Below are 26,749 nucleotides of genomic sequence, written 5' to 3' on the forward strand. Positions count from 1 at the left end.
ACACTGTGCTAGGTGTTGGGATCACAAAGACAAAAAAGACAATCCTTAAGGAGCCCACATATAATCACTGCCAAGAGAAATGTGCTATAATTAAGGGAGGCAGGAGGTGCTTTGGGAGACTTTGGGAAGGAGTGGGGTGAGGGGGTGATCCAGGGAAGGTTTCCAAGAAGAGATAGCATTTAAACAAAAATTTAGATAATGCTAATTCTAATATTAATTACTGTAAATAGTCCAGTATGGTTGGAACAGAGAGAGTTAGGGGAGGGATGGGAAGGGATAGGGAGAGGGGATGGTAGAGCCAGAGGTGAGACTGGAGAGGTAGGTGTACTTGGAGCCAGGTAATGAGTTGCCTTGACTTTATCCTGAGTGCAATGGGGGATACTGGAGGAGACAAAGCAGGCAACAACAAGATCACATCTGTGGCTGAGAAAGAACAATATGGTGGCAGCACAGAGAATGCATTAGGAAGGGAGTGAGACTGGAGATGGGAGCCTGATGGCCTGAGATGAAGCAATGGGAGTAAGAGTAAAGAGAAAGGGATTGAGAGGACTGGAGAGAGGGGAACAAGTTAAGGATGGTGTCCAAGTTTCTTTTTTTGGCAGCTGATTGGATCATGGTGCTACTTGCTATTCATTATTTGCTTTAACATAGCTCTTCGTTTTGCCTTTATAATTACTTTAGGTCATTTCAAAGAGATCAAGATAGGAAAGCTCTGAGAGATCAAACAGAAAAATGGAGGAAAACTCAAGGTCTTCAGCTTATAAACTGAGAGCTGAGATCCAAATTCAGGTTGGCCTGAGTTCTGAGACCATGCTTCCAATACCCCAGGCAGGTGAAAAGCCTAATAAGGCTAAAAAAAGAAGAATAAGGCTTTGAGTAGGCTACATTCACAATAGAGACAACATGAGCTAAGATCTGAAAAGCAGAATCCCAGCACCTGAAATTTATTCTTGACTGCAGTTAGCATGGTGAGATGTGGCCTCCTTTTGGACAAGGTTGTCAATGGTCTCTCTTCTATGCTGTGCAGCCTCTTTATACCTCACTGATGGCAAATAGGATTGAATCAAGATTTTAAAGAGGAAAAAAATTGCTGTTAAAAATGTCCTTATAAAAAAAAGTGACATGACACATCTTAACCTTTGTCTCACAGATTTGCTTATAGCACCTCCAGAAAGTAATTTGTTTGAAAAACAGTTATCTTGCTGGAGGAGTTTAATAAAAATTTAGAAGTTTTTTTGATGGAAAATAGATCTTTACCCAGAATCTTGTTTGGTAGTAATGTGACATGATGCTTTAAAGAGAGTGCATTTAGGTAGGCTCTCTGAGCCAAAGGGTTATACCTCTGACATCAGGCCGTCGACAGAGATGTGACTATTCACTCCTACTTGGGCAATGCATGAGTCATCCCTGCAGCCACCAGGTACTCATCAGTCTTCCTTGAACTTCTGCTGTTTATTTGACTGGAAGTAAATTTAACCTGTGTGTCTAATACCTTTGAAATTACCTTTTACTCTCAATTTGGATAGAAGAAACTTCCTTATTAGTGGAATAGGAAACTGTTCCATATAGCAGTATTTGTAATATTTCTAGAATCCACATTTTTATGCTTTGAATTGGTTGCATATTAAAGATAAGTTTGATTTAGATTTGCCTCTTATATATTTTTCTCAGTGCTTATCTTTATCCAACTTGTCTCCCTAAATATACTTTTCCTCTCCCTCTCAAAAACAAATACACCCCAGTCCGGGCTTGCATTTGTTGGTTTCAGTCGTTGAATGCAGAATTAATTTTGTCTGCTCTGTTGGTTTGTCACCCCATTTCTTGGGCTTCTGCCTGCTGGGGCCTGTGCCAGGGCTCCCTACACTTTGGTTTCCCCACCTATGGGACTGCTTCACTCATCTTGAGAGATCACTGTGAGGCAGATAGCTCATAAATGTCATTATAAACGGCTCTGCAACAGTATGTCTCAACATCTGTGATGCCAGATTCAAAAGAGTTCGACTGTGTGTGTCTGGTCAAAAGAAAACCGAGGTGGCCTATTGACGTTGGACAGCAAGGTAAAGGGCTGGCAATCTTCACATTTCCCATGGGCCTGGACTGCATTTTCCTCAGCTGCTTTTGCTAGCAGTCAAGGGCTCTAGAATTCTTTCTCATTAATAGTAGCCAGCAGGCATGCAGGTCAATTCTTTTTCTTTCCCTTTAGTTACTTGGAAGGGCCTCCTTTCTTCAGTTTTTAAGAGCAGGGATTTTGAGACAGTAACCCCGCCCTTCCATAGCAGGTCTCGTAAATGCCTAGGAACCACCCTCCTCCGATGGGCAGTCAGCCCATTTAGGCAAGACAATGAGGAAATGGTTCCTTTGCTTCTGCTTCTTTGGCAACGGAGAAGGAGGTGGCTGAAGCCAGACACGCTGGCTCCATGCACATGCCCAAGCCTTTTTGTCTCACTCTATTGAGCAAGAAGAAGGCAACCGTTTCCATGTTAACACCACCAATGACAATGTTAAAACTGGACTGGCTGGGTTTTTTCATTGAAATCCTGGCTTAAAGGGTGTGTGCATGTGTCTGCAAAACATAAATGGAAAGAACCAAAAGGGGAGCGAAAGAAGCAAAGTGAAAGGCTACTTTCTTGGCAAGGAAAAAAAGATTCCATTTTAGAATAGAGGAAATTACCACTCTAGCTGAACAAAGAGCTAGTTTGAGACAATAACCAATCACTTAAGTATACAGGTCTTTAGGTTTATGAAACTCAGTCACATATAAACCGAACTATCTAGATAACTGTTAATCATTCAGGCCAAATGCATTTTCTCCTATCGTTTCCAAATTCTTCTGCTGAGCTAGAACCGTGCCGCACTTATTACAGGCACTCTTCTGCCTCCTTGACTTTGTGCCTGCTGTTCTGTCTGCTTGAAATGCCCTTCCAGTCCTTTTATACCTGGGGAAGGCATATTCAGTTTCTAAATTCCCATCTCAAAGACCTTTCCCACCTTTCCTGGGCGCCCAGACAGAACTGGTTGTTCCTGAGGGGCTGTGTTCAAATTAAGACTAGCATCGGCACCTTTAATTACACCAGAGGATTATGATTTTCTTGAGTTTGAATGCTGTTTCTTGTTCATTTCTGTATTCTTGGTACAATTCTACACACTAATAAATGCAGAATTAGTTTTGCCTGCTCTAACCACAGGGAGGAAGCTTTTTAATTATCCAGGTTCTAGTTAATAATGATATTTGTTAAGATGGGATCTGATTTCTCACATATGCTCTGGATTTTTGACTTCATATGGTTTTTCATATTTTCATACAATATGATGGTGAATGCAGAACGCTGTACTCCAAGTCATTAATATCTTCCTTTTGAGTAGAATATAAGACTTTGGCATTTTGCCATGTAGGTGAAGGGAGAGAGGTTCAAACATGACTGAGAAAGCCAGTGTAGGTTGAAATAAAGGAAGAATGATATCAAAAAGGCAAACTGTTGTCTTTAGTACAAAATGATATTTCTTAAAACTGGGTGTGTCGACCAAAGCTACCTTCAAGCATGCTTTACTTGCATAACCGGCATATATTCAGAATCTAGAGTTTTGAGCGGCCTTAGCTTCAAAGGTAGGTTTTTATGTGAATAAGTTTTTTCATCCATTTATTAGCTCAATCATCAGTTTTCTGAAGCCTCCAGGCACATTAATCTCTCAGCATTCTTTCACATGTAACAGAATAAAGTCTGATCTCTTAATTCATTGACTTCCTCTTAGTTCTTTGCATTTTAAAAATATTCCCTCAAAAAAAAAAAAAAAGAATCCACTTAAGTTGTAGGAACTTTTAAAATGTAAATCAGCAAAACACACAATCACTGATAATACTGGTATCTGTTGCATCTATATACCAACATCCACATTTTTAATGTACAGAAATGGGATCATAATGTCCTTCCTTATTGTATTACTAGTATTTAATGTACTATATGCACACTTCTATCCCGGCCATTCTGTTTTATGAATTACCATGATTCATTTAACCAGTTCATTACTGTTAGGTATTTAGGCTGTTTCTAAAGTTTTTCTATTACAAACAGGGCTGCAAGAAACATCCTATAGATACTTCTTTGTCTTCTTATCCAATTGTTTCCTTAGGAAAATTTTCAAATTAAAAATTCTGGGGAAAAAAAGGAATGCAATTTTTAAAGATTTTGTTGTATTAGGATAATTTTTGCTGAGAAACATTGTATCACTCTTTTTCACTAAATTATAATTGATACATACTATTATATTAGTTTCAGGTGTATAACACATTGATTCAATATTTTTATACATTATGAAATGGTCAATATGATAAGTCTAGTTACCATCTGTCACCATACAAGAGTTATTACAATTCTATTGACTATATTCTCTATACTGTATGTGACATGTCATGATTTATTTATGTTACAGCTGGAAGTCTGTATCTCTTATTCCCCTTTACTCACTTTGCCTGACCCCCCTATCCACCTCCTCTCCAGCAGCCACCAGTTCGCTCTCTGTATCTATGAATCTGTTCTGTTTTGTTTTTTTTGTCTCTCAGATTCCGCATATAAGTGAAATCATTTGGTATCTGTCTTTTTCTTTCTGACTTATTTCATTTAACGTAATACCTTTTAGATCCACTCACGTTGTCACAAATGGCAAGATTTAATTCTTCTTTTATGGCTGAGTAATACACACACACACACACACACACACACACACACACACCTGTCTCACATTTTCCTTAACCATTCATCTCTTGACAGGCACTTAGGTTGCTTCCATATCTTGGCTATTGCAAATTGTGCTTCAGCGAACACAGTAGTACACATATCTTTTTCAATTAGTATTTTAGTTTTCTTCAGATAAATACCTAGAAGTAGAATCACTGGGTTACACGGTAGGTTCTATTTGCAATTTTTGAGGGGACTTCATACTGTTTTCCATTGTGGCTGCACCAATTTACATTCGCACCAGCAGTGGATGAGGACTCCCTTTTCTCTACATCTTCACCAATACTTCCTACTTTTTTTTTTCTTTTTGATAATGGCTATTCTAACCGGTGTGAAGTAGTATCTCATTGTGATTTTGATTTACATTTCCCTGATAATCAGTGATGTTGAACAAATTTCCATGTGTCTGTTGGCTATCTGTATGTCTTCTTTAAAAAAATGTCTATTCAAGTGCTCTGCCCATTTTTTAATCAGGTTATTTGGTTTTTTGATATTGAGTTGTATAAGTTCTTCATATATTTTGTGTATCAACCCCTTACTGGATACAAAGTTTGCAAAATCATCTCCCGTTCAGTAGGCTGCCTTTTCATTTTGTTGCTGATTTATTTCACTGTGCAAAACTTTTTAGTTTAATGTAGTCCTATTTATTTATTTTTACTTATATTGCTCTTGCTTGGGGAGACATATCTGAAAAAAAATACTGCTAATATCAATCAATGGATAGAACATCCAGAAAGAATCAAAAAGGAAATACTGGACTTAAATGACACATCATACTAATGAACTTAATAGATACATACAGAACATTTCATCTAACTGCAACAGAATACATCATTCACATTATGTGTTACCAGCACAGCTTGGATAAGGTCTACTCTAACTGAGCACCATCAGAAATCCTGAAGGAAATAATCAAGAAAAGGAGATAGATTGTTCTTCAACCTAGTAAGAGTTGATATTCTGTGCATAGTGTTTTGGAAACAGAACCTCCAGAGAAACTTGTGTCAAAAGAGGTAGCTATAGCAATGGACAGTGAGAGAATGTGCGTGGAATAGCTAGGGGGAAATAATACTTAGCCAGCTATCCTTCTGCCGGGGATCTGGATCTCTTTAGTGGACTCTGCTTTTTGTTCTTCAAAATATTATGTACAAAATTTTAAAAAGGTAGGGTTATAGTTACTTTATTACAAAAAAAGTCTTTACCTTTTTCCTTTTTCTTAGAAGTTGAAATTAGAACAATAATTGATGCTGGTTGGGACTGTGTCTCACCCATGACCTAAGCCTAGCATTTTCAAATTCCTATCAGACTGTAATCTTTGGGATTCAGAAATGAAAGATCAAAATTCCTAGGAATTCTCAGGAATTCCTAAAATCATAAATTGTTTTATCTTTAAAATACTTCCAACATTTTTCATATTCTTTACTCAATTTTGTGGATATCTAAAAATTCTAGCATACCTTGGAGACATTGCAGGTTCACTTCCAGACCACCATAATAAAGGGAACATCACAATAAAGTGAGTCATATGAATTATGAATTTTTTGGTTTCCCAGTGCATATAAAAGTTACGTTTACACTGCACTGTAGTCTGTTAATTGTGCAAAAGCATTAGGTCTAAAAATATACCCTAATTTATAAATATTTTATTGCTAAAAAATGCTAACCATCATCTAAGCCTTCAGCAAGTCATAATCTTTTCATGATAGTAACACCAAAGATTACTCGTCACCAATCACCATAACAAACATAGTAATGATGAAACAGTTTGAAATATTGCAAGAATTAGTAAAATGTGACGCAGAGACACTAAGTGAGCAAATGCTGTTGGAAAAAATGGTGCCAATAGACTTGCTTGATGCAGGAGTGCCACAAACCTTCAATCTGTAAAAAAAGCTATATCTGAGAAGCTCAATAAAGCAAAAGCACACTAAAATGAGGTATGCCTGTAATGAGTAATAAATGTCAAGTTTGGTAATATTTACAAAGAACTTTTTTTTGCCTATAGCAAATATTCAAATACTGTAAAATGCCAGCAAATATTATTGGGTAGTATTCAAATAACATAACATTCATATCTCTCAACATGGTGCAGAACCATGTCTCGAAATTGCCAATTTAAGAACTCATATTGCTTCCAAACTTGTTATTTCTTGAACCACCACTCATAGGATTTGTTTAAAGTATTCTATGTATATAAATGTACTAACATTAATTTTATTTGCAAGAATGACTCATTGTTAGTATCACCAGTGCTGTAAACGTTCATTTATAACATGGCAACAGCTACAATCCAGAGTGACTGATTAGACAAGGACCTCTCCGTCCCTCTGTGCTTTGTCCCTGTTGCTAGAGATGCCGGTCAACCTTAACTTTGACTCTATGGAGTATTCACATTCCTTGCTCTTGCTTTTGACCTGATGTCAGTGGAGCTCTTCAAATCAGTCACATTTCTACAGTGATGGCAATGTTTCAGTTCTTGCAGGAGAATTAGAATACTTTTTCCAGCTTTTCTAATTTCTCAACAGATTTTTCTTGAGATTTAGAAAAATATGCCAATAATCTAAGAACTACTAAGAAGGAATTCCCACATGGATATGCTACTCAAGCCTGACCCCTCCAGGACTGACCAGGGCTGCTCCTTGTGGACCCAGGCTGGGTGGAGGCAGTGACATGAAGAGGGCACAAGGGATGTGGGCTCAGGAACCCTGGGTTTGAATCCTGGCTGATCCATTAACTATAGCTGTGGAGACTGGAGTCAGTTTCCTGACTTCTCAGGGCCTCCACTTACATCTTTAAAATGAAGAGCTCCTGTTAGTCTAAGGGAAGCTACAAGTGTATAGGAGAAGAAATAGTGTTTTATTTCTGTGAAGCCTCGAGGTCACTCTGAGGGGCAGAAGAAAGAAAGTCAGTCAGGAATGTTTTCCAGGTGGGAGGGGTTCCTGACAAGCCCTGGACGAGAGGCTGGTGGCTGGTGCTGTATCCTTTGTATCTTTCTGGGTGTGCTCCAGCCAACTGTGCCATTGGGCAGACAGCGGCAGACCCCAGTAAACTGACTGGTTAATTTCCAACTTGCCTTTTCATTCAGACATTTTAGGATACTTTGTGCTAAATCCAGATGTGAAAGAGCCTTATTTGTTAGTATATGTAATAATGATAAAATAATAATAAAAATCTCTATCATTAAGACTAAGTTCCTAGGTTAAAACCAGCAACAACTATGAATACTTCAAATGTTTCTGTAGATTCAACAGGCTGGGGCAACAGGTATGGAGGAGCAGTATGTTTTTCCTCATGAAGATAAAGGGGTTAGTGGTAAGTATATTTCAGTGAAAGTTAATAATGTGCTGTTAATTTGCCTTTGGGATCAATAAGTGTTGTTTAATGTAATTAGGTACTACTTGCTAATTCTAGGTTTGTAAAGTTAACTTGTTTTGAGTAGGAGTCCTGAACAGTGCAGGAGAAGCTAGATTAGAAAAATATCTTAGGAAAGATCTATCTAGTTATGCCCCATTCAAATGTTTAAATTGCTATAAAACATTTACCATCCACAGAGGAATTAAAACTTCCTGGTGAACAGCCTCAATTTCACATATATAACTAAAGTCCATTACACAAAATATACACATACACACACCTCACATTTCTCATCTAGCCTATTCTTTTTTTTCAGTGAAATATAGTTGACTTCCAGTGTTGTGTTACTTTCTGGTGTACAGCTAAGTGATTCAGTTTATGTATATATGTATATATTTTTTCTTTTTCAGATTCTTTTCCATTATAAGTTATTACAAAACATTGAATATAGTTCCCTATGCTATACAGTAGGACCTTGTTGTTTATTTTATATAAAGTAGTGTGTATCTGTTAATCCCAAACTCCTAATTTATCCCTCTCTGCCTTCCCCTTTAGTAACCATAAGTTTGTTTTCTATGTTTGTGGGTCTGTTTCTGTTTAGTAAGTAAGTTCATTTGTATTATTTTTTTGATTCCACATATAAGTGATATGATATTTATCTTTGTCTGTCTGACTTACTTCACTTTGTATGATAATCTCTAGGTCAATCCATGTTGCTGCAAATGACATTTTTCATTCTTTATTGTGGCTGAGTAGTATTCCATTATATGTATATACCACATTTTCTTTATTCATTCATCTGTTGATGGACACTTAGGTTACTTCCATGTCTTGGCTATTGTACATTGTGCTGCTATGAACACTGGGGTGCATGTTTCTTTTCAAGTTAGAGTTTTCTCCAGATACATGCCCATGAGTGGGACTGCTGGATCATAATTGGTGACTCTATTTTTACTTTTTTAAGGAATCTCCATACTGTTTTCCGTAGTGGCTGCACCAATTTACATTCCCGCCAACAGTGTACAAGGGTTCCCTTTTCTCTACACCTTCTTCAGCATTTATTATTTGTGGACTTCTGATGATGGCCATTCTGACCAGTGTGAGGTGATACCTCATTATAGTTTTGATTTGCATTTCTCTGATAAATAGCAATGTTGAGCATCTTTTCATGTGCCTGTTTAGCTTACCCTTTCTTATCTTCCCAGGCTCTGAAGACTGCCCAGAAACCCCAGGTTCACATCAGGCACTTCCTGGATATTGCCTCAACAACTTGTCCTTTGCCAAACAGAGCATGAATCCCAAAAGGCTGTATATTCTCTGACAGGACAGAGCACACAGCTGTCCATTTCAAAACTGTGTTCTTACCACCATGCAAAGAGATTGCCATAGAGCATGAACTCAATACATATTTACTGTGGGCCAGATGCTGAGCCAGTTACATCACATACAAAATCTTATCTAATCCTCTCAACAACTTTATAGGATAGAGAAGATCACTATCAGTCCAATTTACCAATGAAGAAACTGAAGTATAAAGAGACTAAATAATTCATTGATGATAACAGGGCTAGTAAGTCCTGGGAACCTGATTTTTGAATATGGTTCACTGGCCATGCAAGTGTATTTACTGCACTGACTCAAAGACATGAAGGACACATTCACTGGCTTAAAGGAGCTTATGCCTGAGTAAAAAAATTCTAGGTGCACATTCTGCCATAGTTAATAATTCTTGAAAACAAAATACAACTCCTGATTTGCTCTTGAGAGACTTTAAGAGGCATTCATTAGGAACATTTTGCATAATAAAATTTTTCCATAGGTTTCCTATAAGTGGGATAACTATTACCTTTGTAATCTTGTTATAAAATTTTCAAGATGATACCGCATATCTGAGCTTGGTTTATTGGCTGATTCTTCATAGCTCATTGACATTTACTGTTCTTAAATGAAAAATCCCAGGATAAGCAAATTATCTAGCTACACAGAAAAGTAGATGCTAATAATCACATTCATAGTTGAATATTTCATGATCAATTTTGGTAGTAAGTGCTGAAAGTAGTTTTTTAAGGTGATACGATAAATTTCAGAAGGACAAAATCAATAGCATTTTGGAAAAGAGGAATTTTTCCATGAGCTAGTTTAGCAGTTGGGGAGGTTTATAGGTTCAGAAATCAAGAATGAATGGAAGAGAAATTAGAGATAATTCTATTTCTTGGGGAGAGAACCAAGTCAGGAAAAAGAGTCAAGAGGCCATTCTGAGATGATAATTGGAGATTTTTAAAAAAGGGAAGGTGTGCATGCATTCGAAAGGACCTGTCTTAAATGTGGGGCAGAGCTTCTGATCTTCATAAGCTTTCCTTTATGACAAGTGCTGTATGCAGCAATTCACCCAGCTGTTCTCTTGGTCCTGGTTACTGTGCTTTGCTCCTTGCAAATCCATGTGGCTTTGGATTGGATTTCTCACTTATTAATTTGCTCTGATATTTTAGGCTATTTGGAGTTGAAGTGTCCTAATGATGTGGCCTAGTGTGGTCCATTCAAGGTTATCTGTTTCACTGAATGGCCCACGTTTTATCAACCCATGTTTGACCTCAAGCAACTGATCCAGTCCTTCCCCTGGGTCAGGTTTTTCCTCTGCTGTGTTGTAGCAGATAGCTCTTAGGGACTTCCTTCTACCTTGCTGACCATGATGGAACAGTGCAGGTCTGAGGAGGGGTACCAGCACCTACAATGGAAAGGAAAGGCTGGAATTCAGAAGTACTTCAAATGGAAACTTAACAGGATATCATAACTAATGAGATGTGGGTGGTAAGGAGAAGAATCTGTATAAAAAAGATCTTGAGCTTAAGAGACTATGAGGAAACGGTCTTACCTATAGTAAGATGAGCAAAGTAAGAAGAAGGACTTAGTTTGGGGTAAAAGATATTGACCTTGAGACTTGTCAGGTATATATAGCAGGAATTTATGGCTTTACAATGGAAGTATGAAATATTCAGTTCTGAAGATAGAGACTGGTGATTGCTGATGTCCTATGACTGGAAGAGATTTCAACTAAAAGAGAGGGGAGGGTGGCTTAGGGTGGAACTTTCAGGCATGCTCACAACAATGATATGGAAAGAGGACAGAAGTCCTTGAAGGAGATCAACCTAATCTTGTGAGAAAGGAAAAAAGAGAACAGGAGTGGCTTTATAATAGAATCCAAAGGAAAGGACAGTGTAAAAAAGTAAATGATCAAATGTCACGGACCACAGAAAGCTCAAGCGGGAAGAGGGCCATTGCATCTAATGATGCAGAAAGTGCTGATCAGCTGGGAAGAGCAGTTTCAGGAGAGGGCCAGCATAGTTTATCTTGGTGCCCTGGAGGAACTGGCTCTTACATGGGGAGAGGGAGGACAAGAACTTGGAAAGCTAACTCAGTAAGTATCTGAAACCAGCATGGGTGGCCATGGAGAGTTGAGTATCATGTGTGTCGAGGAAGATGAAGTCATACATAGCTAGTCTTGAGATAGAAAGCTCCCAATTCTGTAAAGTTAGTATTCTTTAACCACTAAGCAAAATAAAGAGCATACAAACTGGAAGCCAAAAGAGACACTGCAGTGGCCTTGTAATAAAAAGTTAACCACATACAGTTATTGTTATAATTTAATCTGTTTATTTTAATTCAACAAATCCACACATTTCCAAGAATAAGCAAAAGTACTTATATACATTTGAATAAACTTAAGACCCAGAGCCAGAAAGACTAGGCTCAAAGATTTCAGTTGGAAAGGATAGGAAATATGAATGTTAATGAAGAGTGAAAACTATGTGCTCTTAGCCTGACATGCTAAGTGCCTTAAAAGCTCCAAATTCTCCTGTCAGTACCAGAGGAAGCAAGAATGATTTTCTGACTAATCAAACACCAAGTGTAAATGGTGGAAGGGAGGCTAGGTTTACAGGTCATTTCTTTAAACAAATCTAAATAAACTTGACTCAGATAAGAAGAGTTGATTCACATCTACCATAACAAACACCAAGTACATATTTATACCATCTCAGGAATGGCTTTAAGAAGCCATTGAACCTGTTGGTCCTTTACTCTAAAAAACAGTGGTGTAAGATCAGGTCTGTTAAAAATAAATTGCTGTTGTTTAGCAAATATTATTTATTATACAAATAAAGGAGTGCATTCATTCAAGTAATTGATTCTCTATATTAGGATTCACTTGCTGCGACACAGTATTGGCAATAAAGGCTGGGTCTGTTCAGGGACCCAGCATCCTGGGCTAAGGAGATACAAGGTCAGTTCAGGAGCCACATAGACTCCCAAGGGTCAACATTGATACATTCTGACCTACCCTGATCCATTCTTATCCACTGTGGTCCATCTTTCTCATTCCCAATTGAGAAGATGAGGAGGGCTGGAGTAGCACAAGTGCTTTCCACTGCAGTCAGGACTGATTCAGGAACTAAAGAAGGGTAGCAAACAGCACTTAACATTTTTTGGACTAAATAACATCTTCCATGTTCTGTGGCACAGAACTTGAAGATCTCTGTAGAAGACCTGTCCAAGGACATGGGCAGAATAAAAGCTCTTTGTGGGAGTGTGCTACATACTGTCTTTGGGCATTTGGCATCCATTTAAATCTTGTTCTCTGTCTCCCTCCCCTACACTAAAGGGTTGAAAGATAAAATTTGCATTTCTCAAATTCCTCAGCAGCTAGGATTCTTGATGCCTTATGATACGCACTTGGAAGAGATTTGGAAAGTATATGGAAGTTGAAGGCTGTCTCTTTGTAGGAGTGGCAGCTGACATCCAAGCTCTGGACTCTACATTTCTCTGTTTAGTCAGCAGCTTCATGAGTGGGAAGCAGCTGTGTTCATGGCAACAGATGTATCAGTAGTAGTAGTAATTTCCTAAAATCTGGTTCACAGCTGATCTTGAAACCAAAAGACCTGTGGCAATCCCCTGACCTATGCTTTTCTAGTCCTTCCAATTACTGTGTGATCATCTGGTTTCCTGCACTAAATCCCTTTCTGCTGGAAATACCTAGAGTGGTTTCTGTTAAAATTAAGTCCAGAGAGACTTTTGACCCTATGCACAGATAGGGTCACCTCTGTGGGTTGGAGTGACTCTCTCTTTGGGTACAAATACAAGCCCATTGGTTTTCAGAGCAAAAGGTCAGTTTTTCCACATCAAAACTTTGTTGGGATGTTAAAACCTTGAATGGGTGTACCTATTAAAAGCAAATTTACAAAATATATATTTGAGAAACATAAAACTTTTCTTCCTCTGATCCTTTAAGCTCTATTCCTGTAATATAATTTCAATTGAAGTTATTTAAAGGTTTTTTCAAATAACCCTTATATAATAATTTGAGTGACCAATTTCCACTGGCATTTATTGTCAGAAAAGCATTTGTTTCTTTTGGTAATCTTGATAATAATAAGGTAACCTTCATTTTCTTTCCCTTACTTTGTTCTGACTCTTAAAAGTTTGAAGTCAAATTAGGAATTAGTTGTAGCACTCTTCTTAGCAAAATTATTTTTATCCTCTGTCCTCTTGGTTTCTGATCATTTATCTCTATTTTAACTGTTGTATACATTAGAAAATGTATACAAGGAATTTACTTAGACAAAAGGAATAAGGGATATCTGTACTATACATAAATAAAAATAGAACCATTTCCTCCCTGTCTACTTTGTATTAGTAACTGCTATTAGCCTCAGTAATGTTTTCTTTCTAAAGCCTAACAATATCATTTTATATATTTCTTAGACATTGATGCAAAAACCTCTTGGATGGTGTGTCTTATACGTGAAATAAAAAGCTCCAAGGAACTGTTTTAAAAAACAATTATTTTCTTAATACTTCATAATGCTTTAGTTCTAAAGGTGATTCACAAAAATATGTGAGACAAAGCAAAGCAAAGCAAACTGAAGTACTGTAAACAGCAAAGAGTTAACTTGAAAAGTGTGAGTAAAAATGAAACACAAAAAATCCCTCTCAGCTTTTTTCTTTCTAATATTCTCCACACACAATTTCCTTAGTCTCTCTGACTTTTCCAAGAGATATTATTTTCCTTTCCAGTACCAATTTCAGCAGTGATGGCCTAAAAGGTTCTGGTGCCCCAAGTGAGACTAGATTATAGGACTCCATATGGGGTCAAAGATAGGAGGGTTCTTAAGGATTTTTACCAACAAAATAAAAGCGGCGGGGTTTCACTTCACTTCAAAGTAAAGATACCAATACAAGCAAATTCTCCTCTTGTCATATTGATAAAGAAGCAGAGACTCCTCTTGTCACACCGGTGGGAGAACTGACAACTCGACTGGGGAGATGAACTATGAACAGGGGTGTTTTGTGAAATTCTCCACTCTGATGTATATATACCAAGTGGAGAATGTACACACACACACACACACACACACACACATTTGAGATTGAGAAGGAGATTTTTTTTTTTTAACAACACATAATCTTTAGTAGGAGTCCGGGAAGTGTAGCATAAGCACAAGAAGTTTCTGGGAAGAGTTTACCATCAATGACGACTTTACTTCCCGCTATGACATAAGGGATTCAATGATCATAAAGGGGAGGTCAGGAGCAGCGACAAACACACTATCTCCTGCCCATTTTTAATTCTTGAAGGAGTTCCAGTGTCTTGTTATCAGAAGACCAGTAAGCAAAGGGGCTCATAGATTTCTTGAACCTTTGTCTTAGTACTAATTGTCCTGATACTGGGAACTGCTTCTAACTGTTAGTAATCTTACCTCTCAGACAATAGTAATCCTGAAAGAGGGAGGAAATAACCAGTGCTTTTCAGGATGTTGGAGAAATGCCACAGAATATTTGTATTCATTTTTCCACCCCAATGTCCTGAAAGCCAAATATGAGTTCCATTAGCTAATAATTGTTCCCCTGCACTTAAAAGGAGTCTTCTCAATTCCATAACAGGTAAAATCAGCACTAATTCAGAGAAGGATTGCTGGCTCTAGAAAACACTGCTTTACTTCCTCAGGATCAGGAGAAAATGGTCCTTAGGGCTGTGATCAGAGGCTCTTTATGGTTGTATTCTTAGCTGGAGTAGCACAAGCTTTGCAATCTGGTAACCTTACTTCACTAACCCTCAGTACTTTCATATGAGAAATAGGGTAGCAGTTGACTCTCATATGGCTGCAAGGGTTAAATAAAATGAAGCAGGTAAAGTGTTTAACCAAAAAGCCCAGCACCTACTAAGAACTTATTAAATATGAGGCAGCTTTAGGGACTAGCTTCCACTGCCTCCAGTCTCCCTCTCATGGTGTCTCGGGGTTCTCTCTGTATATCTCTGCCTTGCTCTTTGCACTGCTGACTGGCTAGTTCTTCCCATACATTTTATTTAAAATTAAAGAGGGAGCTAATGTGCTTAATCAACGAAGCTAATTACCATCTTCTTACTGAGCAAAGTCCTTTCAGATTATCTGTCAGCTAAGGGTAATTTTATTAGAAGATACTTAATTCCGGGACCACTAAAAATGCCAACCAATTATTAATTCTCCCACAGCCTCTTCTATTAATTAGTCTTGCTTATTCAGGACTGAGATTAGGATTATGATTTGGATAATGTTTGCGTTATTTTAAAGACTTGTTTCCACCAGTTTGGTCTAATTTCAATGACAATTAGAATGCTCTTTGTTGAGGATCAAACCAGGGGCACCAACTCTTTAGTAAACTGCAACATAGACTCTCTTTAGAACTAGCTCCAGCCTAACCATTAAAGAGAAACCATGCCAGACTGCTTCCTCATCCTGTTGCATTTCTAATTAGCTGCAGAGTTCTGTCTATTCCAACTGGCCCCAAGCATCCAATAGCAACAGCAATCCAAACTAGCTTTTAATTTTTTGGAAGTCATATTAGTGAAGTTCTTGTAATGTCATGTGAAATGTCAACCAAGTTGTTTGCCAGAGATGTTTAAATGAAGCCTTTTACTTTTTGGGTGGTTAATACCTGAGGCAAAATTAAGGAAAGAAACACGAAAGTTCTTGTACTACTCGAGGTTAATTATCTGTGTGGTAAGGCTTAAATATTCAGTTTAACACTTTGGTTCATCTCTCCATCCAGATGGGCGTAACTCGAGAACGGAAGATATGTTACTGTCAGTGGGAATCTGGGGTACAGATTTCTATAAGTGCTATGGTTGCGTGCACTTTTTTAAAAATTGTATTTTTGTACAACAGAACAGCCAAGAAATAAACCAGGAGTCAGTGAAATTTCACATTTATGAGAAAATCCAAAGCATCTTCATATTAGGATTAGAGTAATTTCCATTTCTCTGAAAGTAAAAAAAAAACGGTCTCAAATTTCTTTTTTTTTTCTTTTTTTTCAATTGAAATAAAGTCAGTTTACAATGTTGTGTCAATTTCTGGTGTACAGCACAATGCTTCAGTCATACATGAATTCACATATATTTGTTTTCATATTCCTTTTCACTGTAAGCTACTACAAGATATTGAATATAGTTCCCTATGCTATACAGTATAAACTTGTTTATCTATTTTATATATATCAGTCAGTAACTGCAGATCTCAAACTCCCAATTTATCCTGTCCCACCCCCATCCCCCTAATAACCATGTTTGTTTTCTATGTCTGTGAGTCTTTTTCTGTTTTGTAAATAAGTTCATTTGTCTTTTATTTATTTTTTTAGATTCCACATATGAATGATACCATATGGTATTTTCTTTCTCTTTCTGGTTTACTTCACTTAGAATGACATTCTCCAGGGACATCCGTGTTGCTGCAAATGGTATTATTTTATTCTTTTTAATAGCTGAGTAGCATTCCATTGTATAAATATACCACAGCTTCTTTAGCCAGTCATCTGTCGATGGACATTTAGGTGGTTTCCATGTCTTGGCTATTGTAAATAGTGCTGCTATGAAGATTGGGGCGCAGGTGTCTTTTTGAAGTAGGGGTCCCTCTGGATATATGCCCAAGAGTGGGATTTCTGGATCGTATGGTAAGTCTATTTTCAGTCTTTTGAGGACTCTCCATACTGTTTTCCACAATGGCTGCACCAAACTGCATTCCCACCAACAGTGTAGGAGGGTTCCCTTTTCTCCACACCCTCTCCAGCATTTATCATTTGTGGACTTTTGAATGATGGCCATTCTTACTGGTGTGAGGTGATACCTCATTGTAGTTTTGATTTGCATTTCTCTGATAATTAGTGATATTGAGCATTTTTTCATGTGCCTATTGGCCATTCATATGTCTTCACTGGAGAATTGCTTATTTAGGTTTATTTAGGTCTTCTGCCCATTTTTGGATTGGGTTATTTGTTTTTTTCTTATTAAGTTGTATGAGCTGTTTATATATTCTGGAAATCAAGCCCTTGTCAGCCTCATCTTTTGCAAATATTTTCTCCCATTCCATAGGTTGTTGTTTTGTTTTGCTTATAGTTTCCTTTGCTGTGCAAAAGCCTGTAAGTTTAATTAGGTCCCATTTGTTTATTTTTGCTTTTATTTCTATTGCTTGGGTAGAATGCCTTAGGAGAACATTGCTGAGATGTATGTCAGATAACGTTTTGCCTATGTTTTCTTCTAGGAGATTTATTGTGTCTTGTCTTACTCAGTTTTCTTAATGTACCTAATGTCTTTATGTAATATATTTAAGAGAATTATAGGAATAAATGCCAATCACTTTAATTGCCATTAATTGTCCTTATTTTTTATATGAGTTATGCATTGCCTTTTTTGTGGCATTATTTTAAAAGTTGAAATAGTCACGTTTTAGCTTTAGTGTCTGGGCAGGAGTTAACACACAGGTGGGTAACTGTGCAATCATTTTAGCAGAATTTACCAGCTTTCAGGAAAATTGTGAAACTGATGGATATTTTCATAAAGAATACAGATTATAGTTTCCTATAGAAATTACAGATAAATATTATCAGGAAAGTCTGGAGTCACCTAAAGAGAAAATGTTAACCAAATCAACACAGAAATGTCTAGTTGTTTTCCTCTTCTTGGTATAAAGAACTAAACCAGGGGCAGAGGCTATGAGGGTACAAACTATCTCTGCTTCCTACTTCATACAACCCGTGGACAATACGAAATGCAAATGAAAACTAATATGAGTGATAGTGATTCTTTATTTCTTACGTCTTTGTTGAAACTTAGAATAAAATGGCTCAAACATTGACTTTGTGAAGAAACAGTGGTCACAGAACTCATGGCAATTAGGATTATGTCAAGTGTTGAGAGATTTTAAGGATTCCACTGGGAGCATGTCACTTTCACAGCAGGGTGTGTCGTGTCATCTGAGTTGGATTTTAAATGTATAGTTTAATATTCAGAATCTTTTTTTTTGTCTGAATATGGCTCATGAGAATGCCCCTGGTTTGAATGAGAGATGGGTAAATGCCATTGACTTAGAATGCCTACTTTGGGGCTGTTTTCCCATGTTTACTGCAGGTGGACACAATAACTTCTCATCCAAGTAGCTGGAGGCTAAACATAATTTTGGTGAAATCTCACTGCTCATTTCTGTGGACACTGGTATCAACCAAACATTAGTGCTCAGATGAAGCGACTGGGGAAAATAACCAGTGCCAGACAGGGGATAGGTCTTGGTTGGGAGGGGCAGCATTCCATAATTGAATTTGTTCCTGTGACTCTCAGAAATCTCAGTCACCTGAGGTCTTTAGTGTTAACTTTTCCATTTTCTCTTTCAAGAAATCAAACCTGAGAAGAACCAATTTAAAGATGCTCCTGTTAGTGCTGATTTCTTCAGCGAAATGTACACGTTTTTCCGATCTAAAAGAGGCTGCCCAGCATGGAATTGGGTGGAAAGGTAAGGGAGGGCAGGGAAATTATTAGGTTTGTCCTTTTGATCCCTCCTGAGTGTTATGAAATAGTCGTTTGGATAGAAATAGTGACAGGTGAGCCAGCACAAAACCTCCAAATAATATACACAAACACACAGTACCCAGAATCTATTATTTTTCTGCTGTGTGTGAAAACGATATGCAACAAGAAGTCACGTAGTCTGCTTGTATTGAAAAAACAAAAACAAAATAAAAAGAACAGAAACCTTAATCCTAGAGAACATGCTAAAAATAAAATACATGGAAAACCTACAGGAATTAGTATAGATTTTCCTATTTATTTTTCCTATGTCCATCCTAGTTTCTGGGACTGTGAGAAGTATCTAGTCGGAGAATCCTGCAGCCAAGTTTAAATGATGGTACACGATATGAAAAGAAAGTCCCTCTAATCTGGCTGCAACACATTTTAATAATCTGAGCAGAGAAGGCACAAAGGAGGGCCAACTGCTTGACACTGTGAGCCATTCCCACCTGGTAATGTTTACTGAATGAACACCCTCTGTGTGTATGAAGATCTACCAGGACTTTGCCAAAGGTAGCTTTCTAAAGATTTTTTTTTTCTGTAGGGCAGGAATTCTAGAGAATTTACATTCTAGAAAGTACACGTTTGACGAGGAATGTCATATTAGCTCCACTCCGCTGCTCCTTCCTCTTGCTTTTGCTTCCTCCATCGTTTCCCCTACTCAGCACATGGCTGTCCTCAAACTGTTACAGTTCCCAAACCAGCCCTCATTGAGGCAGGGATGAGAATGGCAGCTCTGCAGTGGTGGAAGGAGCTTTGTGAAAGTCAACTTGCACTTCTAGACTGTTCCCAGACTGAGCCTTAGTTGTTACCAACTAAGCTCCCTGGAATCCCCTGTCCCCAAAACACACACATACTGTGGTCACTGAGCCTCCTCTCTGACAATTAGATCCAGTTGCTGTTCCTTCAGTCCCCGGGACCTTATCTGAACTCCATCTCAGCTTGCAGGGATACTGCTCAAGAACACATTTCCTGTTGAAAACTGCCTGCCCTCCTGACTCCTGACCACAGAGCACAGGAGCCTCCTCTTCCTCTCCAGCCTCTTTCTTTTTCTTCAGTAATGCTTTGGCAATTCTAGGTCTTTTGTGGTTCCATATAAATTTTATTATGATTTTTTCTAGTTCTGTGAAATATGTCCTGGGCAATTTGATACGGATTGCATTAAACCTGTAGATTGCCTTGGGCAGTATGACCATTTTAATAATATTGATTCTTCTGATCCAGGAGCATGGGATATCTTTCTATTTTTTTAAAGTCTTCTTTAATTTCCTTCGTCAATGGTTTATAGTTTTCCTTGTATAAGTCTTTCACCTCCTTGGTTAGATTTATTCCTAGATATTTTATTACTTTGGGTGCTATTTTAAAGGGGATTGTTTCTTTACTTTCTTTTTCTGTTGATTCATTGTTAGTGTAAAGAAATGCAACTGATTTTTGTAAGTTAATCTTGTAACCTGCTACCTTGCTGAATTCTTCGATTAGTTCTAGTAGTTTTTGTGTGGACTTTTTAGGGTTTTCTATATATAGTCTTACGTAATCTACATATAGTGACCCCTTCCTCTCAATGTCCAGGGTACTTGATCTTTTCCTTTCTGGTGGAATTTATCATATTGTAACTTATAGCACAACTATTCAAATTTCAGAATGTCAGTTTCTTAATGACAATACCTTTTCATCTTTGATTCCCACATAGTGCTACTAAGGAGGGAGCTAAAACTCTCCATGTCTTCTCTGGTGCTAATCTGTGCACTGCATGAGGAGAGGTACAAAAATTTTGCAAAATAAATGATTCTTATGTCCCAGTGTTCCTTCAGCCTCTGGTTCTCAAGCCTTGCTAGTGGCTATGAGAAGGTAGTTGATCCTACACACAGGGTTTTAAAGAAATAATTAGGTGTTCAAATGCATACTGTGGAAGTGAAATTTTGTATTTCAAACTCTCCAACCAAAGACTACGTTGGAGGACTCAAGAGTGAGTAGATGACTGACAGCAGGAAAAGGAACATTCATCCTGATGCTTTATTGTACTTTTGCAAGAAAAAATGAACACACTAGAAAATTCATTGTGGTATTTAGAGTACTCATTCATTCACTCATCCACTCACAGGTTACTCATGAAGAATAATCATTTATTAGATGGTGTTATACAATGTATTGGTCACTAGTTCAGCACTTTTAAGAATTCCAAAGGTTATTAAATGATTCAACCTGTGCTCCATGTAAAACAGTTATTTTTCCTAGAAAGATGTGTCTCAAACTTTAACATGCATACAAAACACCTGGGTGGTCTGGCTAAAAGGCAAATTTTTATTCCATTGGATGAGATGTGGCCTGAAATTCTGAATTTCTAACAAACTCCCAGGTGATGCTGTGCCCGTTGGTCCGTGGGTCACACTACTGACAGGGAAGGCTTTAGAAGAACCTGTTCTGCTCTGAGCGACTTTCCTTAAAAGTCTAACAGAAAGAAGACCTGTGCATGACCTAGGTTCTTTCTTCCCAGTGTAATGCTGTGGGTGAAAGAGCCTCAGCTCTTCGAGCATCTATAAAATGGTATAGTATCAACTCTGCCTACCTTAAATGAGTTAAGATTGTATAAGATACATGTGAGTGCACTCTACAAATAAGAAGCATTGTGATTAATGTTGATGATGATAATTAAGTACTAATTTCACCCTTTAGTTGAAATATGGAGTCCTGAATAATAAAAACTTCAAATGAAAAAAAGACAAAAGGTTTTGTAACACAGGTATCTACTGGTCTGATTTCTTGACTGACAGTAGAGTTGGGTGGCTTCTGACACAGGATGGTGCTTGGGTAAGAGACATGTTAAAGACTGTTTTCAGAAAGCCTTGCCGTGTGCTGAGCAGGGGTGATTTTTCCTTTTATTGCCATGTAAATAGGACGTCAGTAAAAAATCAGATTCCATACAAAGGCTCTGTTGTTGAATTTTGAACTTACATTTTCATCTCATTTGACTTGGACATCAACCATAGGCACTGATATTATTTATTTCTATTTTAATGATAAGGACCCATGAGCTCCATGAAGGCAAGGACTGCATTGTTTTGCTCATCAGTATATCCTCAGCAGTAGCACAATGCTGAAATAGAGCAGGCATCCTAAACCATTTATTTAATAAATGAATCAGACTCAGAGAGATGGGGTGTCTTGTTTAAGGTCACACCTAATTAAGTGGTAGAGCAAGGCATTGTCCCAGATCTATTTGGCTTGATCCTTGAGTTTTTCATTCAGTAGGTGTAGGCTGAGCCTAATCATTTGTATTTTTATTAATCATTCCATTGGATCCTTTTTGACTCAATCATTTTTTGAACATGTCTTTATTAAATGTAATATATGTCTGTCACATTCTAGGTGCTGGGCTCCATCAGCAAACAGAACAGACAAGAAATTCTGCCTTCATGGAACTTAAGTGCTAGGAAGACATCAGGCCAGTTTGAGAAACTCTGCATTTCATTGTAATGGTAATAGGTTCTGTTTATTCAGTTAAAATTAACATCCAAGGGAGATTTCGCTCATCCTTCACCAAATTTGTTGGTGCATCCTAGGTAGATGAAAGTAAATATAAAAGGTCTTCTTTTGTTAAGGAGTCAGGGCTTTGGGGGTGGGGCAATCTTTTATTTCGTGGGCCTGTTTGGCATCCCTGGCCTCTGGCACTAAATGCCATGAGCACCCTCAATGGGACAACTGAAAATGTCCAGTCCCCCTTCCCTGTTGAGAACCGCTGGAAGGACTGAAGTAGGAATGTGCTGGTGGGAGGAAGCTCTGGCTGAGCCTTAGCACCATCATTTGAAGACCTTTCAGCCCCTAGAGAGGATTTTTTGATTTCCCCTTCTGAGGATCAGGCTCTATTTAATTATGTGGAGGTACTTTATCAAGACAATGTTGTATTTTAATTATCTGTAAAGCTCCCACAGATCATCATTTTAGATTTTTGAACTGCTGCATCGAAGGGTTTTGATTGCTATCATTTAACATGCGTTGCCTCCCTCCTCCACTCTCCTTTTTGAAACGATGAATAGAAATTTCAGACAGGTGAAAGAAGGGGGCAAATGACTCTCTGTGCTTTAAGTGTCTGCTACTTTAAAACCTGTAGTTACTTATTCGTTTAAATGAGTAACCTGCATAATTGTCTTATTTTTAGTCCTTAAAAATCTGTTTTTGCAATGGAAATCTTCATGCAATCAGTATAATCAATTGCAAAATTAATAAACTTGGGTGATCTTCAATACAGCTTTTTCTGCTTTGAGAAATGAGGGGAAAAATACCTCCATGTGTGGTTTAGACCTGGAAGACTTTTAGTAACAAATTGTGAATTGTATGGCCTTACTTTGAAGTTGCTGATGACGCTCATTTTTCTGTCATTTTCTTAAATGTTTTTGATGCCAAACTCAGCTTTTAAAATGGACAGAAGGAAGCAACTTAAGGAACCTCTTTTTGGCAGAGGTGGGGGGATCCAGTTTCTGAAAGAACTTTGCATAAAATTTCTGTATTAACTATTCCATATTTTGTAATCTAAGAAAGCATTTAGTGGGGTTTATGCTGGGTGGGTGGCAACTCATATTGCTCCAAGAAATGCACTAGTTGCTGGAAAAAAATGGCTATTTAAATAGTCCCAATGTAACGACTGCCAAAATGTCTTTGTCTGGTAGGCATGTTATTGGTAATGTCATAAAAGAGGCAAAGGCGATGTTTTTTAGTCCTTCCTGGGCACTGTTTGTTTTGTGAATATTTGTTTTTTTTTATTGAATGATGTAAAACTAGCCAAGTGTCCTTTATTGAATGCTCCATAGTCTCATTTCCCTGAATTTTGCTAGCTCTCATGTGCTATTGGAGTGCCTACTCCTGAATAGGTCCAGGCTGCCTGAAACCATCCAAGGGAAGCTAAGTTTAGTAATTTCTGATAGTCTATGTGTAGTCTGAAATTACAGTCTGCAGAAAATTTTAGACATCTGTATCTATATCTATAGTATATATAAACGTGGTCAAATAATGTTAACATATTTTTAAAGGTCTTTTTTTTTTATCCAAGTCACCAACAAAGCATGATGTCCAAATGGAGAGCACTTAAAGGTTGCTTTTTAAAATAGGTTTTGTTTACTTTTAGCCGCTAAGTGAAAGTAATAAAACCTAACAGGGAGGGCTACATTTTGTGTTCATAATGAGCATCATTTTGTTTGGCATAGCACAGAACTGCCTTTGGTTTAAGTTCTGTTAATGAAAAGTAGGATGATGTAAAAAGACAAATGCAGAAGTAGCTCGTTATGGAAAACTCAAGTTAAAACTGGTTACATCCAGAAAAGAGTTGGTTTTCATTTTGCTTGGTTAGGGAAAGAAAGAAAAAAAAATTAATAATGCAAGCCTCAAGCTCAATAGCTAATACTGATATTCTGGAAGTGTTAATCACCTAAGTAGAAATTTGCAATAAAATATATGTAATCATGATATATTTTATATAGTTGAAATCTAATTTTGAATTATTTTTCCATTTAATGCCAAATAAGAAACATGATAAATTAATGGCGAGCACTTTTAAAAAATACAGCCCTGTGGACTTGTTAAAAACCTGTTCATACTATTGGAAATGTGATACTAAAAATAAGGTATTTTACTTTGGAGTTTGTTTCTTTATTTTTTTCATGTCCTTGAAAGCAGAATTATTTTTTCATGAACAGTGAAGACACAGAATGCAATGAAATACAAGTGCTATGTAAAGACATATCCTCATTTAACAACTGGCTGCTAGAAAAATAAATTATACTGTATGACTCAGGGAAGTTGTTAATAATTCTACTTTGTTTACATTATGCTTAGAAAGCAACATAGCTTAATGAGATCAGATATTAAGCTAATGGTGTATCTTGGAGTCATAACATTTTCAATCTCTGCCAAAACTGTAAGCAGGTTGAATGTGAGTAGTTTTTACTGATAGTGTTTTCAAAAGAGGAAATGAATAAGACTCTGCTTGGTATAAAAGTTATGCATTCATTACCTAGGAAAGAGTATTAAGTATACACAAATCACTGAGCTGCTTTGTAAGGATACAAATAACATAAATGGGGGACAGTTCAAGAACCAAGAAGGTATTTTTAATTTAAGAACTGTGAATAATAATAATCATCATAAAACTCCACAGAAAGCCCAAGATAACAAGCGACCAAGTATCCAAAAAATAACACGGTTACATTCTAAAGCAGGTGAGCAGTGTTTAGAACTCCCATTTTCTACAAAATAAAATTTCTTTCTACTCCTTGAACTCTTTGGGTGAATTAGTTAAAATGAAGTGGGCCATAGTCAGTTTTTCATTTTTATGATTCAGAAAAAACATTACATTTCTTAACCTTGGAGTTGCCTACTTGATTTTTAAAACAAATGTGATATTCAAGGAGATACCACTCACTTTCATCCGTCTTTTACTAAGGGCATGACTGATTGTTAATGTGTGAGAGCAATTTCTCATTGTCTTCATGAAAAATGCAAAAGTAAAAGTTACTGGCTGTAATTTTAGTTGCCATAACCTGGATGTCTCTAACATATAACATTTAATGAGAGCATAATCACCCTAGCACAGCAGAGTATCTAACAGCAGATTCTTTGCAGAATTCTTTCCATGTTTGTTTTTTGGTTTTGCAAAATCAACTTGGTATTCTTCCTCTCTTTCCTTACACTCAAGCTTTGCAAAGTGCCAAGAAATAAAAATAAGTAAAATAAATAAAAAGAAGCAGTCCCAAACACCCACTTTGCCAAATTAGTGAGAAGGCAAGATCTGTGAAATGTAGAAATTATCCGTTTTGCACCAGTGGAACATGTCAGCTGTGTGCACGCAGCTGCCATGTCAAGCAAATGCACTTTTTCTAAAGGAAAGGTACAGCATGTGTCAGTACATTCAGCTTTACATAAAAATAAATACATTTCAAAATAAATAAAACAGGGGCAACAAGAAAAACATTTCGCGAAGCTTATTACTAACTACTGAAGAGATGACGTGATGCTATTTTTGTTCTTGCACCCGGAAAGTTACAGAATTTTTAAGGATGGAGGGAATGTACATGGTCTAGTTTAAATCAGACCTTGACCCAGAAGAGCATTGCTTACCTTGAAGATGATGCTGCCAGATGAGTATAAACTGGCAAAATCCAGTGCTGTAAGATGTGTGTGTAGGTTACGCCACATTATCTCCCAATTTTTCTATGAAACTAATTCAAGTTAAAGGAGCAAAAGGAAGCGAGTATTATGGTGGTCAGTTCATTATCCCTTCAATTCCCATCTTGCCAGTGATTATAGAAGTCTCAGAGAAATAAATTCACAGGCTGTCTTTTCTATGCTGTGAAGGACAGAGTCTGTTTTGGTTATTATTGCTGCATAACAAATCACCCCAGGAAGCTAGTGGCTTAAAACAGAAACAATCAAATCTAGTCTCATAGTTTCTGTGGGTCACAAATTTGGGACGGGCTCAGCTATGTGGATCTAGCTGGGGATCTTTTACACGGTTACAGACAGTTAGTTGTTGGTGCTAAAACAGCAGTCTTGAGCAGCTGCTGGCTGCCAGGGCATAGCTCCCCCCATCTCTCTCTCCAGCTCTCTATCTGTTGTCTTCATAGAGTGTCAGGGCTTCTGCACGTGGTCTCTCCTGGTAGGCTCATTTGGGCTTCCTCACAGTGTGGTGTGGTGGCCTCATGGCAGCCTGACTGCTTACGTAGTGGCTCAGGACTCAGTATGAGTGTTCTGTCAAACAAAGGGGAAGACAGAACATTACTTTTCTGACCTAGGCTCAGAGTCACAC

General features: G+C 37.6%; 2 long non-coding RNA genes across 5 annotated transcripts in view; one reads left to right on the forward strand and one right to left on the reverse strand.

Annotated features, from left to right (window-relative positions):
* The window catches only part of LOC116153987 (uncharacterized), a 162,546-nt gene that overhangs the window by 73,303 nt on the left and 62,494 nt on the right, over nucleotides 1–26,749 (forward strand). Inside the window, exon 1 of one of the 3 annotated variants that reach the window (XR_010381687.1) lies at nucleotides 22,325–22,430. The exons of the other annotated variants lie outside the window; for them this stretch is intronic. This is a non-coding gene — a long non-coding RNA (uncharacterized LOC116153987). Of the gene's footprint in view, nucleotides 1–22,324; nucleotides 22,431–26,749 lie in introns of those variants that run through there. 3 annotated transcript variants of the gene reach the window in all.
* The window catches only part of LOC116153986 (uncharacterized), a 191,584-nt gene that overhangs the window by 8,510 nt on the left and 156,325 nt on the right, over nucleotides 1–26,749 (reverse strand). Inside the window, exon 5 of one of the 2 annotated variants that reach the window (XR_010381684.1) lies at nucleotides 26,534–26,691. The exons of the other annotated variant lie outside the window; for it this stretch is intronic. This is a non-coding gene — a long non-coding RNA (uncharacterized LOC116153986). Of the gene's footprint in view, nucleotides 1–26,533; nucleotides 26,692–26,749 lie in introns of those variants that run through there. 2 annotated transcript variants of the gene reach the window in all.

Source organism: Camelus dromedarius, chromosome 7, assembly GCF_036321535.1.
Source record: "Camelus dromedarius isolate mCamDro1 chromosome 7, mCamDro1.pat, whole genome shotgun sequence".
In the NCBI taxonomy this organism is placed as follows: domain Eukaryota; kingdom Metazoa; phylum Chordata; class Mammalia; order Artiodactyla; family Camelidae; genus Camelus; species Camelus dromedarius.